General features: G+C 41.9%; 1 protein-coding gene across 2 annotated transcripts in view; it reads left to right on the top strand.

Moving 5' to 3' along the window:
- Positions 1 to 399: 399 nt before the first annotated feature.
- The window catches only part of IP6K1 (inositol hexakisphosphate kinase 1), a 29,612-nt gene continuing 15,753 nt past the window's right edge, over positions 400 to 14,258 (top strand). The window contains exon 1 of one of the 2 annotated variants that reach the window (XM_033140531.1): positions 400 to 541. The gene's annotated coding sequence lies outside the window, so the exon portion shown is untranslated. The remainder of the gene's footprint in view (positions 542 to 14,258) is intronic. The other variant, XM_033140530.1, reaches the window with a different exon arrangement.

Here is a 14,258-nt window from a genome sequence, read left to right as displayed (position 1 = left end):
AATGAGAACTATTTCAGCAGCAGGGGTCAGAAGCTAAGTTATAGAAAGGTAATCTAGGAACCACTTTCCACGGAAAGAGCAGAGGTCAGGTCCTGAAAGAGCTGCCTCAAGGTGGAGGTAGAGATTAGCAGTGAAAGGCTTCTTCAATTGGTTGATAGGCCATGACTTGTTAGCCAATAGACAATCGCCCCTCCACAAGAGGATGGTTGCGTCACGTTTGCGCAGCGTGCGTCGGAAAACTGAAGACAGGGGTTCCTGCCGAAGGAGGCGTGGAGAATTAAGAAGAGTGACGATTACACCATCCAATCAGAATGAGGAACAGCGAAACGCCAGGAACACGTCGGTACGTGATTGGATTATCCTACTAGGAAGGCGGACCTTGGACAACACGGTTGCTATGACGGCAGAATGCCCACCTTCCCGGCGCCGCCATCTTGTTGTTGATTCGAACCGTAGGGAGCGAGTGAGGGCAGTGTTTGAAGCCGGCCTGGGGGGACCGAGTAGCAGCGCCCCCCGGCCGGGCAGGGAGAAGTTTCCCTTGGTAAGTGCCGGTCTCGGAAGCGGGGTTTGTGCGCGGGAGGCGAAGGGGAAGGAGAGGGCGCCTCTCTTCCTCTCTCGGCTCGCATCTGAATGAGTGTCGGGAGGGGGAAGAGGAGGCCGGTCGGGGGGGGGGGGGAGAAGGAAGGCGCTCGGTCGGGGGCTGAGGTGAGGCAGCGGCGCGTGAGAAGAGACCGGGCTCCCTGGTGGGTGTGGTGGGTCCGTAAGGGCTTCTGGGGCTGCCCCCCTAGGGAGGGATCCGGCGCAGGTGTCTTTCGTTTTTTGAGGCGAAGGGTGTTACAAAATGGGAAGTGGAGGCGGCTCTCTTGCCAGGCAGCCCGGTCTGCCGGTCGTCTTCGTTCTCGGCGGGCTTCTGGGCTGCCGCTTTTGCATGTTCTGCCGGTTCCTTTCCTCCTCGATGGAGACGCGGCGCCAGGTTGGCTTCATTCAACCGTCTGTTTTGGAAGCGGGCTTTCTGGTGAATACACGGCGCGTTACTCCTTTTAGTGGTGACATCATTAGACAAGGCCAATTTTTGGAGGGGTGTAGCTTGGAGACAGTAGCTGCTGCACGATAAATTGAGAGGGGGGGGGCTTCGTTCAAGCCGTTTTTCTCTCCCTCCCCCTCCCCTGCCTGGGAAAAGCCTTTAACGAGGTGACAGGTTGAATCCCAGAGGTCACCATGTCCGTTGGGAAATGGTGTTGGTTTTCAACAGAAGGCGACTGCTTGGCACACTGGACCTAAGTAAGTATGTTGGCCCCAATCCAGGGAACTCTGGGAGTAGCAGAAGGCTCTGTAGGCAGTAAGTATCCACAACTGACTTTGATGGATCATCCTTAACATAGAACCACATGTAGGGAATTGTGCTGGAACTGGACAAGTAATAGCTTTGCATTTTAATATTTTCTCTCTTCCCACCACTCAAATCTTGTTCTAGTATAGTGTTGGGTAATCTCAGTCCCAGAGACTGAATGTGGCCCTTCCGACCTCTGTGACTGGCCCTTGGGACTCTCCCCAGGCTAGACCCATAAACAGGCCCTCTCTCAAAGCTGCAGCACACATTGACTCTGCTCTGCACACTCCTCAAGGGCTTTTGCCTGACAAGAATGTGTCTTTGAGCTGTGACTATGCCTTTTCCTTGCCTGGATGGAGAGATGGGGGTGGTGTGTAGAAACCTTTGGCTTTTGTGTGGCTCACATGTAGCCTACTTTATAAAAGTAAAAACTACTTGGGGTCTTTTCAGTAGTGGCCCCTTCACATATGTGGAATGCTCTCCCTAGGAGACACAACTGGCATTGTCTTTATTTTTGGGAACAAGGCAAAGACGTTTTCTCTTTACCTGGGTGTTTGGCCCTTAATTTGAAGGCAATGTTTGAAATACCCCTGGCACCAGGCGTGTTTTGTGACTGGCATTGGTCCAATTGCGACCATGTGGAGATCTCTGGATGCCAGGTTGGCAACTAACATCATCTGTCTGGCCCCTCTAGCTTTCTTAAGCAGGTAAGCAGGAGAGCTTATTTACTGCATTCATATCCCACCTTTTTCTCCAAGGACTACATGGTTCACCTGCTCCTCAGTTAATCCCTACAATGACCATGTGAGGTAGGTTAAGAGACTGTGACAGACTTCAAGGTCACCCAGTGAGCTACATGACTTGAGTGGGGATTTAAACCCTGATCTCCCAGGACTTAGTCTGACACCCTGACTACTGCACCACCCTGACTTCCTAGAGTACTTCTACTATTGGGAAGCTATATAAATTAAGTACCAGTAGGTACATAAATATGGGAAAAGCAAAATGTTACTTAGAGAAGGATCTGAAATATTTTCCTTGAAGATTGAATTTGTTTTATTCTGAATTGTTTTATTTGTTGTTTCCATGTGTTGTAAACTGCTTTGAGAATTTTTTCGTTCAAGTAGAAAGTGTTATAGAAATGAAATGAATAGTAATAATAATAAATTTCACTGGGGGAAGAATGGTGCCTAGACATTCTGTTGTGGAGACCGTAGCCAAGGTTTAAGGTGCCATTTGGCGATATCCGAGTTTATAACATTGTTTGAAGGATGGCATTGTGGTGGGATCTGTTACTCCCTATCTGCTTTATCTAGGCAGCTGTGTTGTTAGATTTTTATTGGATGTTATTAATTTGTTTCAGTGTAAGTCTATTTGGATCCTTCCATGAAAAGAGTAACTAACAACTATGATAAATAAATTTCCCCACCAACTTTTGTCTCTGGCTCCTCTCCTGGCATATGGGCCCTGGAAGGTTGTCTGAAGGAATGCAGGCTTTAGTCTGAAAAAGGTTCCCAGTCTCCATTCTAGTATATTAGTGTTTTCTCACTTGCTATAACATCTGTTGTTTTTACTTAGCATAGTAGCATGAGCCATAATTCAAAATGTTGATGCAGGGGAGCTTGCACAGTATAGGTGACACTGAAGTTAAGCATTTTTGCATGGATACTCCAACCCTCTTGTATAGCTTTTAAGTTAATACTTAGTTTTCTTACAGGAGGAAGTCAGTTCACCAAAAATCAGCTGATGAATTTTGTTATACAAGCAAGAAAATGCCTACAGCGGAACCTATTTATAACTAGCTGTGTGTGTTAAATTTGCAGAGATACATGCATTCAGTAAATGATTATGTCAGGAATCAAAGTTAAGATGATTGAAAGTATATTTCACTAAAAAATACACCAACAAGGAAATATTTAATGCTGCTTGAAAGATCGCTGCAGCTCAGTCAGTAAAGCATGAGCTTCTTAATCTCAACAGTTGTGGGTTTGAGCCCCATGTTGAACAAAATATTTCTGCAATACAGGGGTTGGACTAGATAATCCTCATGGTTCCTTTCAACTCTGCAATTCCATGATTCTATTATTTCTTTTAAGATAACCTTTGCAGCCCAACGACCATAGTTATTAACTATGATCTGCAGTTTTTAGTGCAGTGGGTACCTTGCGATTTGTATTTTAGTCATCCTCAAAACTCATTTTAATTAGGTTAGGTTGATAACTTGGCAAATAATTTAGGTTTCAGCAATATGAGTGCTTTTCATCAACTTGGATTTGATATGAAGGTTACACTCAGACTTTTTGGATACAAACCAGCCATTGTAACGTAAGATGAATGACTGCAATATGCTCAGCGTGGAGTTGCCTTTAGTGATTAACCAGTACATTGGTTTTCAACCAGTGTGCCATGGCAGCCTGGGGTATCTTGAATGATCGTCAGGGGTGCCGCGGGCAACACTGTCCTCCGTCCCTCTTTCCTTCCCTCCCTCCACTGATGACCTCTCACATCTGCCTCCCAAAGGCTTGCACAGCTATTCCAGTGCAGCAGCCCTGGCTACAAGCTCCCCAGGCGAATGGTGCCTCTGGGGCTGACCAGGGGGTTCTTCCCAGACCCCTCTGGAGCAGTGTGAGGAGGCTCCTCTCTTTGGGGAAGGAGGGAAGCTCAGAGACCAGGGTCAGCTGCTGCCGCTGCTGCCTAGAGGACTCCAAGGAGAGGGGAGAGGAGAGAAGGCTCAGGGAACACTCCACAAGGGAAGGAGTTTGAAAAAGGGTGAAAGATTGCCAGCTCTGCAGGCAAGGGGTGACAAGCTGGGCTCCTGAGCCCCACGGGGCAGGAAGAATGTAACTGGTCAAGGGAGCCATGGACTGAAAAAGGTTGAAAACCTCTGAACTAGTATATCCCTCTTTTTGATGGGATGGAAGATTGGTAGCATTATATGTTGGTGCTTCTGCAGCCACAGCATAATTTTCCAAGTGGATTTCAAGGTGCTGGTTCAAATCTACATACTAAATAGGTAGAGCACATGCTAAACAGGTTGCCAGAACCCATGTGTTCTATCACAATGGGTTAGCCAATGGGAACTTTCTTTGACATGCAAATAGCAACTTGTCAGAATTGTGGTGGGCAAAGGAAGAGTTAAACTCCTCTCCGTGGTCCTAAGGTAGTTTAGGTTCCTCTGTGGCTGCCCTTTATGTAAAAAAACCCCCAAACCTACCCATGCATGTTAACCATTATATTCTGTTTACCTCTGGTATCATTTAAAAACTCTTCTCTTTGTTACTATCCATGTGTCACATTGGAACAAAAAACGAGCATTGAAGGCTGATGGTGTTGCTCCTTCACAAATTTGAATTCCTGAACATTTATCAGGGCCAAATAACATATTTCAGGAGTGTACACTTTTGGCTGGCTATGGAAAGTGGTGGGAAGGTAGGATTATCATTTTCTGTTTTTAACCAAGGTGCATCTTAATTGCATTTGCCTGAGATACTGTAGCAGACGTCTGTGCTTCTTAATATATTGATAAACTTCCCAAGCCTCTGTGATAGAATGAACTATAAATTAATCATTGGTGTTTTAGTGGGTCAGATGAAAGGTGAATCTTTTTGTAGTTAGGTACCCTGTGAGTGAAATGTGAGGCAGAAATGTGAGTATAATTGAGTTCTTGTTGACATTAAATTGTCTGTGATTGGCTTTAAGCATTGGTTCCTACCTGTATAGCATCCCTAAATTTTGATAAAAGCTGCATCCTAGCCTAAACTATCTTAAGCTTTTTCTTGCTTGCTTTAAATTTCCACTGTTGTGTGTTTTTGCTTTCATTATACATATATATATATATATATATATATATGCCTGAAAGGGTCTGAAGTAGTGCAGAAGTGACATTGCTTACATAATTGGCCACAACAGTAATTCAGTCATAGTCTCTGCCTTGGTGATGCCACTTCTATCTTCCCTGAATCAAGTGTTTGAACTCTGTAATTGGTACAGAATATGGGAGCTAAAATTCTGACTGGTATGTCTCATCTTGCTGATATTTCACCAATTATAAAAGAGCTCCACTGGCTACCTGTTTGCTACCTGTTTACTCAAGGCATGAGTACTTATGTATAGAACCCATAACTGTTAATTTTAGTCTGTTTTGAGATTAATCTGTTGCTTTTTTATCTGTTGTTAATTGAATTTTGTTTTTATTGTTTGAATGTAATAAAGGGTGGTACTCAAATATTTTTAAAAATAAGTGTAAATTATATGGGTGTATAGAAGTTTGCAGTAACTTTCTAGTGTTTGAACACCTAAATGAAGATCCATTGGAGGTTGGTTTCTGGAGACAGTGCAGACAAGACATGGTTATTGGGAAAATAATTGGTGCCAGATAAACGTGGATACCCCATCGTGTTTAGGTTGGGTTTTTTCTTTTTGCAGTTTTCTTTTTTTTAAATTGTAAACTGCCCTTGGACTGACTTGTAAGATAGGATAAATCTTAATTAAAATTAACATAAATCTTAGGCTGCTCCCTCTGTTTACTAACAGTGTGGCAAATATCAAAACAGAATTTACCGGCTGTTGGACACAGCGTGCTTTTGTTGATAATATCTGAGTAAAATATATAAAATTTGCTCTCGGATATCTACTCAGTGCAAGGCTCTTGAAGTGCCTATACCTCTTCTTGGTGTACATGAAGCTACAATCCTGTGCACACCTGTCTTTGGGTAAAGCCTATTAGGTAGAATTCAATGATGTGCTAAGTGAGGTATGGGGACATAGAATGAGTTCCACATGAACAGTGACACTCCCCACTCCTCCCCTTGTGTGCCCCACATCAACATTTGACATTGTTATAGGTGCGTTTTGTAAAAGGGAATTACATTAGTGCACAGTTTCTAAGATCTGGGTGCAGTACTGTGCTTAAGATTTCAGATTAAAACTGCACAGTGCTGAAGGAAAAGAGGACCCTTTTCTGCCTCCCCACTTCCAGCCACTCTCTGAAGTCTGGAGAAGAGACCCTCCTAAGAATATTAGGGGGGCAGGCAAGGAAAGCATGGGTTTGTTTTTTGTAGTCTTCAGATGAGGACTAGACAATGTGAAAAATGAACATAAGATTTTAGCTGCAGTTCATTTTCAGCTTTGTATTCTTGTTATTAAAAAAGTGTGCCTAGACATTCCGTTGTTTTGCCCATAACCTAGGTTTAAGGTTCCATTTAGCTCCTAGCTTTCATATCTGTTTTTACACTGCCCCCATGTACCTCTTAATTCTGTTCCAGGGGTTTTCCCAACCCTCCGAAGTCGCATAGCGCAAGCAGCTCCCATTCTGTACATGCAACAACTTAGTTGAATCCCACTGATTGAATACTGTGAGGACCTATCTCTGGGTAACTATGTCTAGAATTGGGCTGAATGTTATCTGACAACAAGCCTCTCTCTATTTGAACATTTGTAACATGGCGCCATTTCTGAAAAACAAAAGTTCTATTGGAAAGCTTTCCCAAAATATTGTTACTGAGCTTCCTTATGGAAGGATCTAAGCTTTTAATCCATCATCACCCCAGAAGCGTAGGAGCAGAATCTATACTTAGAGTATTGTTTGGACTGCAGGATGGAAATTTACTGAAAATTATTGCAAATTAGTGTTTTGAATAAGCCTGTATAGTACTCACTGAAGATTGTGAAACTTGTGGACTCTTTGCCTCTTCTTCCTTCCACTGCTTCCCTGCCGTTAATCTGGCACAATATATGTAACTTAGGAATCTTATAAAAAGTGAATATTATGCACGGAGTTTTGAGACACATTTCTGTGGAAAGCAAGAGCAGTAGAAAATTGTTTCATTTCCTGTTAGGAGTTATGCCAAGTCACTAGCATTGCCCTTTAGCAAAATTTGGGTCTTCCCACACAATGGCTTTGCTATGTCATGGCTCAAAGGCTGTTGTATAAATATGATGCATTGTGACTACTTTAAGGACAACTTCTGCTCATACTTGCAAAGAGACCAGACCTCTGAAATATTATTGGTTCTTGACTAGTTTAAGAATAAGAAAATACAAATGTTATATGTGAGGGGTGGGAGCAGGGCAGAGAGGAGAATAAGAGCACAGGAGTTTCCATAACTGTAACTGGAAGCGTAAGTTTTATAGATCCCCAGAATTGGAATCTCCTAAAAGAAAAAAATACCGGTAGGTTCCAGTTTGAGCAGGTGTTTGGCTGGTGTCAGTTTTCTGTCTGCGGTTGTGGTGTGATTTGAGAGGTGATCCATGCTGCTTCTTTTAAAAAAAATTTCTGCCACATATTGTGGAAGTGCATGGTAAGGTTGGCTGTCATAAACTTTTCCAGTAGGAAAGAGACAAAGAGGTACAAAAAGTGGGGTATCACATGTGGCAGTTGGTTTTTTTAAGGCAAAGAGAAATTGAAACCATACACACAGCAAACATAGCTTTTGTTTCTCCAGCGTAAAAGGGCAACAGCATCTTGCTAACCAAGGCCTGGAGCAGTCAGACTGCAGTTGCAATTTGCCCTTTGCCTCTTTGCTTTTAGCAAGCATAAGTATGCCAAATTCCTCGGGAATAATAATAATAATAATAATAATAATAATAATAATAATAATAATTTATACCCCGCCCACCTGGTAGGGTTTCCCCAGCCACTCTGTATGTTTGTACAGTTATCTCTGAAAAGAGAATGCTTCCAAGCACTGCCTCAAATTATAATTACCGTATACAGTGGTACCTCGGGTTAAGAACTTAATTCGTTCTGGAGGTCCGTTCTTAACCTGAAACTGTTCTTAACCTGAAGCACCACTTTAGCTAATGGGAACTCCTGCTGCTGCTGCGCCACCAAAGCACAATTTCTGTTCTTATCCTGAAGCAAAGTTCTTAACCTGAAGCGTTATTTCTGGGTTAGCGGAGTACGTAACCTGAAGCGTATGTAACCTGAGGTAACACTGTATACTCGAGTATAAGCTGAGCTTTTCAGCACATTTTTTCAGCACATTAGTTTTATGCTAATGTATCTTAAGTATGTGCCAACAGTAGTTCCTCTTTGTTTTGTGTTTTGCTTTACTCTAGTAAATGTGTACATATATTTCATTGTGCCCAGTGAAGCTTCTGAGCTTATACAAAAGCACAGAATGTTAGTCGTTCGGGGAATTAACAGTTTGCAGTTCAGTTCCTTTGAGGGAATTGTCAATATGGCTGTAATTACAAACTTTACAAGGGAGAGACTGAGTTATTGGGATGTAGAGGCTAGATTTAAGAATGTTGGCGATCAGGGAATGGATTGAGAAAGAGGAACCTGCAGGAAGAACCAGGTTGCTATGTTAGATGAGATTGGGACCTGAGACAAGAAGGGACTGATCAGAGAGACAGCTCTAAAGAAACTACTCAGCATTTAAGGCCAGGAGACACTCTGTGCTGTTGAGGGAGAGAGGAACATTAGGTCAAGACACACAGTGGATAAAAGAAGTAGTTGCTGGCTCTAGAGCCTAAACCTGAATAAGGGAATTCTTCAAATTATGACTTCAGTTGTCACTGTAGCATTGTAACATGGTAACCCTAAGTGGGCAGCATGCGCCTGAAAGTAATGAATGAATGAATTTCATATTGATTTGGACTAACCAGCCAGTTCTTTGGTTGCAGTCTTCTTTCTGCTTTTGCACTTTATTTGTGGCAGCAAAACCTTGGCGCAAACAGTACCTGCGTGCAGGGCAGGTGGGATGAGTCGCTTGAAGTGTGCTTTGTATTATACTTTCTTTTACAGACATCCCCAAACTCTGCCCTCCATCTGTTTTGGGACTACCAACTCCCATCATCCCTGACCATTGATCCTGTTAGCTAGGGATGGCAAACTCCAAAGTTGAAATTGTTAATTTGGGGTTCTCATCAGCTGTATGCCATAATCATCACAATTATAACAAATAAAAGCTTGACATATCTCGCTTTGCATGTCATGAGTCTATCTCATATATTAGTTTCACCTTTTAAGTTGAATTACTGAAAGAAATGAACCTTTCCACGATATTCTAATTTTTCGAGTTTCACCTGTAAGCACTAGAAGAAGAACAACAATCACTTAAATGGTGAATTGCACTGTCATTTCTGCTGTTGGGTTTTCTTCATGTTTGGCCTTGAAGTAAAAAGAGTACTGGTGGTCTTCTGTAATTCTTTGTAGTAGTTTCTGCAGCTGTGGTGAAAATTCTTTCTTTTTTAAAATCAAATTTGTAAATGCTTTGTAAATTACAAAGATTGCTGTAGAGAGCCATACATTGTCAGTTGACATGTGATGTGTCTATAGTGAAAGGGGTGCTTGGAAAAAATGCAGCTTAAGGACTATAAACTAACTTGGTGTGTAGTGTTCTTCCACCAATAAGATGATGTTTGAATATTGGGATTCGGACTGCTCTGCTGAATTTAACTAACTGAAATACGAGACACTTATCTGTTCCATTACCTCTCTTGAGCCAGTCTCCAAGCTTCTCATTTTATTATGCGGAACTGTGTGTTCTGTGTTTCAGATTGCATTGAGGTAGACCTTTAGGAACCATAGGATTGACAGATTGAATGGTATTTGTCAGCTATACAATAAGTGACTGCTTTGAACATTATTTTTGCCATGTTGTATGAATGGTTGACAGTTTTATCTAGTCTATTCTTCAGTGTCCAGCATTTTCTGTCAGTTTTAATATTTGCAGGAAATACTGACTTCTAGACTTCATAACTTTCTTCTGCAGGAAATAAGAAACATAATCTTACATATTTTCTGGGTTTCTAAAAATTAGTAAAGACAGGAAGAAGATGTTTGCTGCTGCTTTGCATTTGGCTCCTGAAATTATTTTCTGAGACTGCCTCCTATAGCAGATTTCCACTTTACTTCGGTATTAAACAACAAACAAACTTTGACTGGTGTATGAATTGAAACAAAATAATCCTGAAGTCTTACTTCCTATTATTATGTGTCTCAGTGCTCTGTTACAAAGCTTTAAAATTAGTTTCAGTTGTTGTTGTTGTGTCATTTAGTCGTGTCCGACTCTTCGTGACCCCATGGACCAGAGCACGCCAGGCACTCCTGTCTTCCATTGCCTCGTGCAGTTTGGTCAAACTCATGTTGGTAGCTTCAAGAACACTGTCCAACCATCTCGTCCTCTGTCGTCCCCTTCTCCTTGTGCCCTCAATTTTTGCCAACATCAGGGTCTTTTCCAGGGAGTCTTCTCTTCTCATGAGGTGGCCAAAATATTGGAGCCTCAGCTTCAGGATCTGTCCTTCCAGTGAGCACTCGGGGCTGATTTCCTTAACAATGGATAGGTTTGATCTTCTTGCAGTCCATGGGACTCTCAAGAGTCTCCTCCAGCACCATAATTCATCAATTCTTCAGCAATCAGCCTTCTTTATGGTCCAGCTCTCACTTCCATACATCACTACTGGGAAAACCATAGCTTTAACTATATGGACCTTTTTCAGCAAGGTGATGTCTCTGCTTTTTAAGATGCTGTCTAGGTTTGTCACTGCTTTTCTCCCAAGAAGCAGGCATCTTTTAATTTTGTGGCTGCTGTCACCATCTGCAGTGATCATGGAACCCAAGAAAGTAAAATCACTCACTGCCTCCATTTCTTCCCCTTCTATTTGCCAGGAGGTGATGGGACCAGTAGCCATGATCTTAGTTTTTTTGATGTTGAGCTTCAGACCATATTTTGCACTCTCCTCTTTCATCCTCATTAAAAGGTTCTTTAATTCTTCCTCACTTTCTGCCATCAAGGTTGTGTCATCAGCATATCTGAGGTTGTTGATATTTCTTCCAGCAATCTTAATTCTGGCTTGGGATTCATCCAGTCCAGCCTTTAAAAGAAAATTAATGGAATTTATTTTCCTTGATATGATTAATTTTTGTCTGCACAGTCCTTGCAATACTAATTTTGTCAGGGAACTGTCCCCAGTTCAGCGCAAGGTGGTGGAAGGGTTCTCGGGAGGCTACAGGGAGCCCCGACCCCATCTGACTAGCAGCACCTCCTCCAGCAGAGGAAACAGCGATGTCTCCAGTGGGGAACAAAATAAAAAATTCCTTCCAGTAGCACCTTAGAGACCAACTGAGTTTGTTCTTGGTATGAGCTTTCGTGTGCATGCACACTTCTTCAGATAGCATGCACACGAAAGCTCATACCAAGAACAAACTCAGTTGGTCTCTAAGGTGCTACTGGAAAGAATTTTCTATTTTGTTTCGACTATGGCAGACCAACACGGCTACCCACCTGTATCCAGTGGGGAAGGGCAGGAAACCATGGGCCATGAGCGTAGGGGCTCTGGGGATGCTGTAGAGACCCTGCACTTCCCTCGCCCAACGAGCAACGAGGGAGGCACACCACTTCCGTCGCCCGAACCGCGCAGAGGGGTGAAACGCAAGGAGGGGAGGCGGAGACTGGGGGTGCCGAAATTCTTATGTTAGGGTCGCAACCGGAAGGGGCCACTCCCAGATTCTGCGAGTGATTGATACAGACATGGAATTGTAGCTCTGCACTGTACCTAGCATGCACAATAAACCTGTTAAAAGACAGGCTGGACTCTTGCCTCGTTACTTGCGAGACCTTCTAGTATTTGGCGGTTGTTGGGTTTTTTTGCATATTCTCACCACATGTGATAGAAGTCTCCATTATAGCTCTTCCAAATTTTTCAGGCTGCTAAACACCATTGTGAATTGATTTTGAATCAGTTTTCTTTATACCAGACTGTCACTTGAGACGTGTGAGCCTTTTGTATAAAGGCATGTCACCATGTTTCCTATTCCACTTCCCTATATGAACTTTTCTAACCACTTTCTGAGTGTTTAGTGATTTCCCATAAAATTCACTTGTTGTTTTTTATTTGCTAACACTGAATTTTCAAATTCTGTGTTTTCTTAAATAGTCTTTGAGGTAAGCTGATGCAATTTTGTCCCTTTTACAATAGTGCTGGCAACAGTTAATGGCGATTATAGTCCAAAACATCTGGAGAGTGCAAGGTTGAGGTGACTGGCATAGACAATGGGACCTTGGAGGAAATTTTGTTCTTCTTGCTTTAAGAAATGGTGAAAACTGTGTTTGACTGACAGCCTCACTTTGCTAACATACCATGCTCTCTTCTTTCCCCCCCCCCCCTCATCAGGTGTTCTCCCTCTTTCCCCAAAACTCCAAATTCACCAGTTTCTAATCCATAACCTCCTTATCTCAGGTTTTAGATGATACCCGCTTAACACTTCATGTCTTCAGTTATGTTTAGATGTCAGGAGGAATGGGCTCTGTCAGCAGTTACCAATTATTTGTTGACAGCCTTATGATCCACTAAAGTAGAATTTGATCTCCTGTGACACATAAATACTCATAAACTGTTTCAGATGTAGTTGAGACAGTGCCGGTGCCAGGCTATTTTGCGCCCTAGGCAAGACTAACTACTTGCACGTACACCCACACACCCACACCAATTGTTAACTTCGGTTTTCAAAAAACGGTGGAGGGAATGAAGAGCATAAAACTTGAAACTGCTAAATTTATTTTAAATTGCAAGAATAAGTAATGCAACCATCTTTGATTATCTTGCTCAAATACAAAAAAGGTGTTTTAGCACACAAATCAGTGTGAATAATTTTGTGAATTAGATTGTTAAAATTTTAAGTCTCTTTAAAAGTTTCATTTTAGGCACATCAAAACCTCACTTTGTGTGCCTTTTCCTCTGCAAAGTTTGTTACCAATTCCTTTAGGTCAGGTTCTGGTGATGCTTGGGCATGTTCAATTGATACAGTTGCCAAGCCAACTAGTTTCTTTTGCAATTTCTTTTGCTTTTTTGGGTCTGTTTTGACACCACTGACTAGGCAGGCTGGTGTTTTCAGTAGCAAATAGGTTTTCTTAAAAAAGGGGGGGGGGAATGTAGCAGTCTGCAGAAAACTGTAAATATATATATCATCACAACTGGATCAGAGAGTTGAAGGGTTAATGGAAGTTCCTAGGTTTATCACTTCAACTCCCAAACATTAACTCTCACTCAAAGTCTTATTGCCAAATAATGAAAATCATTTCTGTACTATCTGTTATGAGTTACAAACACTTTAGACTGCTTATGTAAATGGTAAGTACTGAAACGATTAATCTGGGCTCTTAATTTGTAAACATAGATGTGAATTTATTGGCTGATGTTCATGTTATCTTAATGGCCATGGAATAGAAATACTGTACAGGGGTTCTTTTTGAGAGGGGATAATTTTTCTCTGCTTATACAACTGTAGATATCTTATAAAACCAGAATAATTTAAGATGTTTCTCTTTCTTCTCTCATACACAATAAACAGCATGAGCTTCTCTTCCCCCAAGCTTATCATACATTTTTGTGGCCTCGTCAGATTGTTCAGGTACTGTTGCTTTGTGTGTTTCTTAATAAGCAATTCCCCCTCAAAATTCAGTTAACATTTGTCTGAAAGTAATAATTCACTGGCAAGCTCAGTTAAATGTCAGTCAAGAGAAGGGCCTAAAACTACAGCTCCATTTGACCCCCAACCAGCTCTTTTTGAATTTCTTCTGTGCATAGAAACGTGCAATTCTGGTGCACTTGGACTGATTCTTATGTAATGGATGTCAGTGGAAATGCTTTAGTATGATGAAGCATACTCCATTTCATTTAACCATGTTCTTTAACGATGTTAAAATACTCTTGTAGTACTCTTGGTGCTGTAATGTATCTAGTGGTATTCATTTGGTGGCTGTAATGTAAGAACCAACCCTCTGGTTCACATAGGCAGCTTTTAGGTCTTGTAACCCTTTAAAAAAAGCGATTCCAAAGTGCAAAATGTATCAGCTGTAAGCTTGTTACAGTAGCTATATGTATAGGATTGCAAAGTAGCATGTACTGATTACAATTACTTGTATTAATGTTTCCTTTAAAAAAGATTATTCAACTACAACAGTCTTCTTCAATCTTGGGT

This window comes from Lacerta agilis, chromosome 2, assembly GCF_009819535.1.
Source record: "Lacerta agilis isolate rLacAgi1 chromosome 2, rLacAgi1.pri, whole genome shotgun sequence".
Lineage (NCBI taxonomy): Eukaryota > Metazoa > Chordata > Lepidosauria > Squamata > Lacertidae > Lacerta > Lacerta agilis.
The sequence above is the reverse complement of the archived record's forward strand: the minus strand, read 5'-3'. Positions and strand labels throughout refer to the sequence as shown.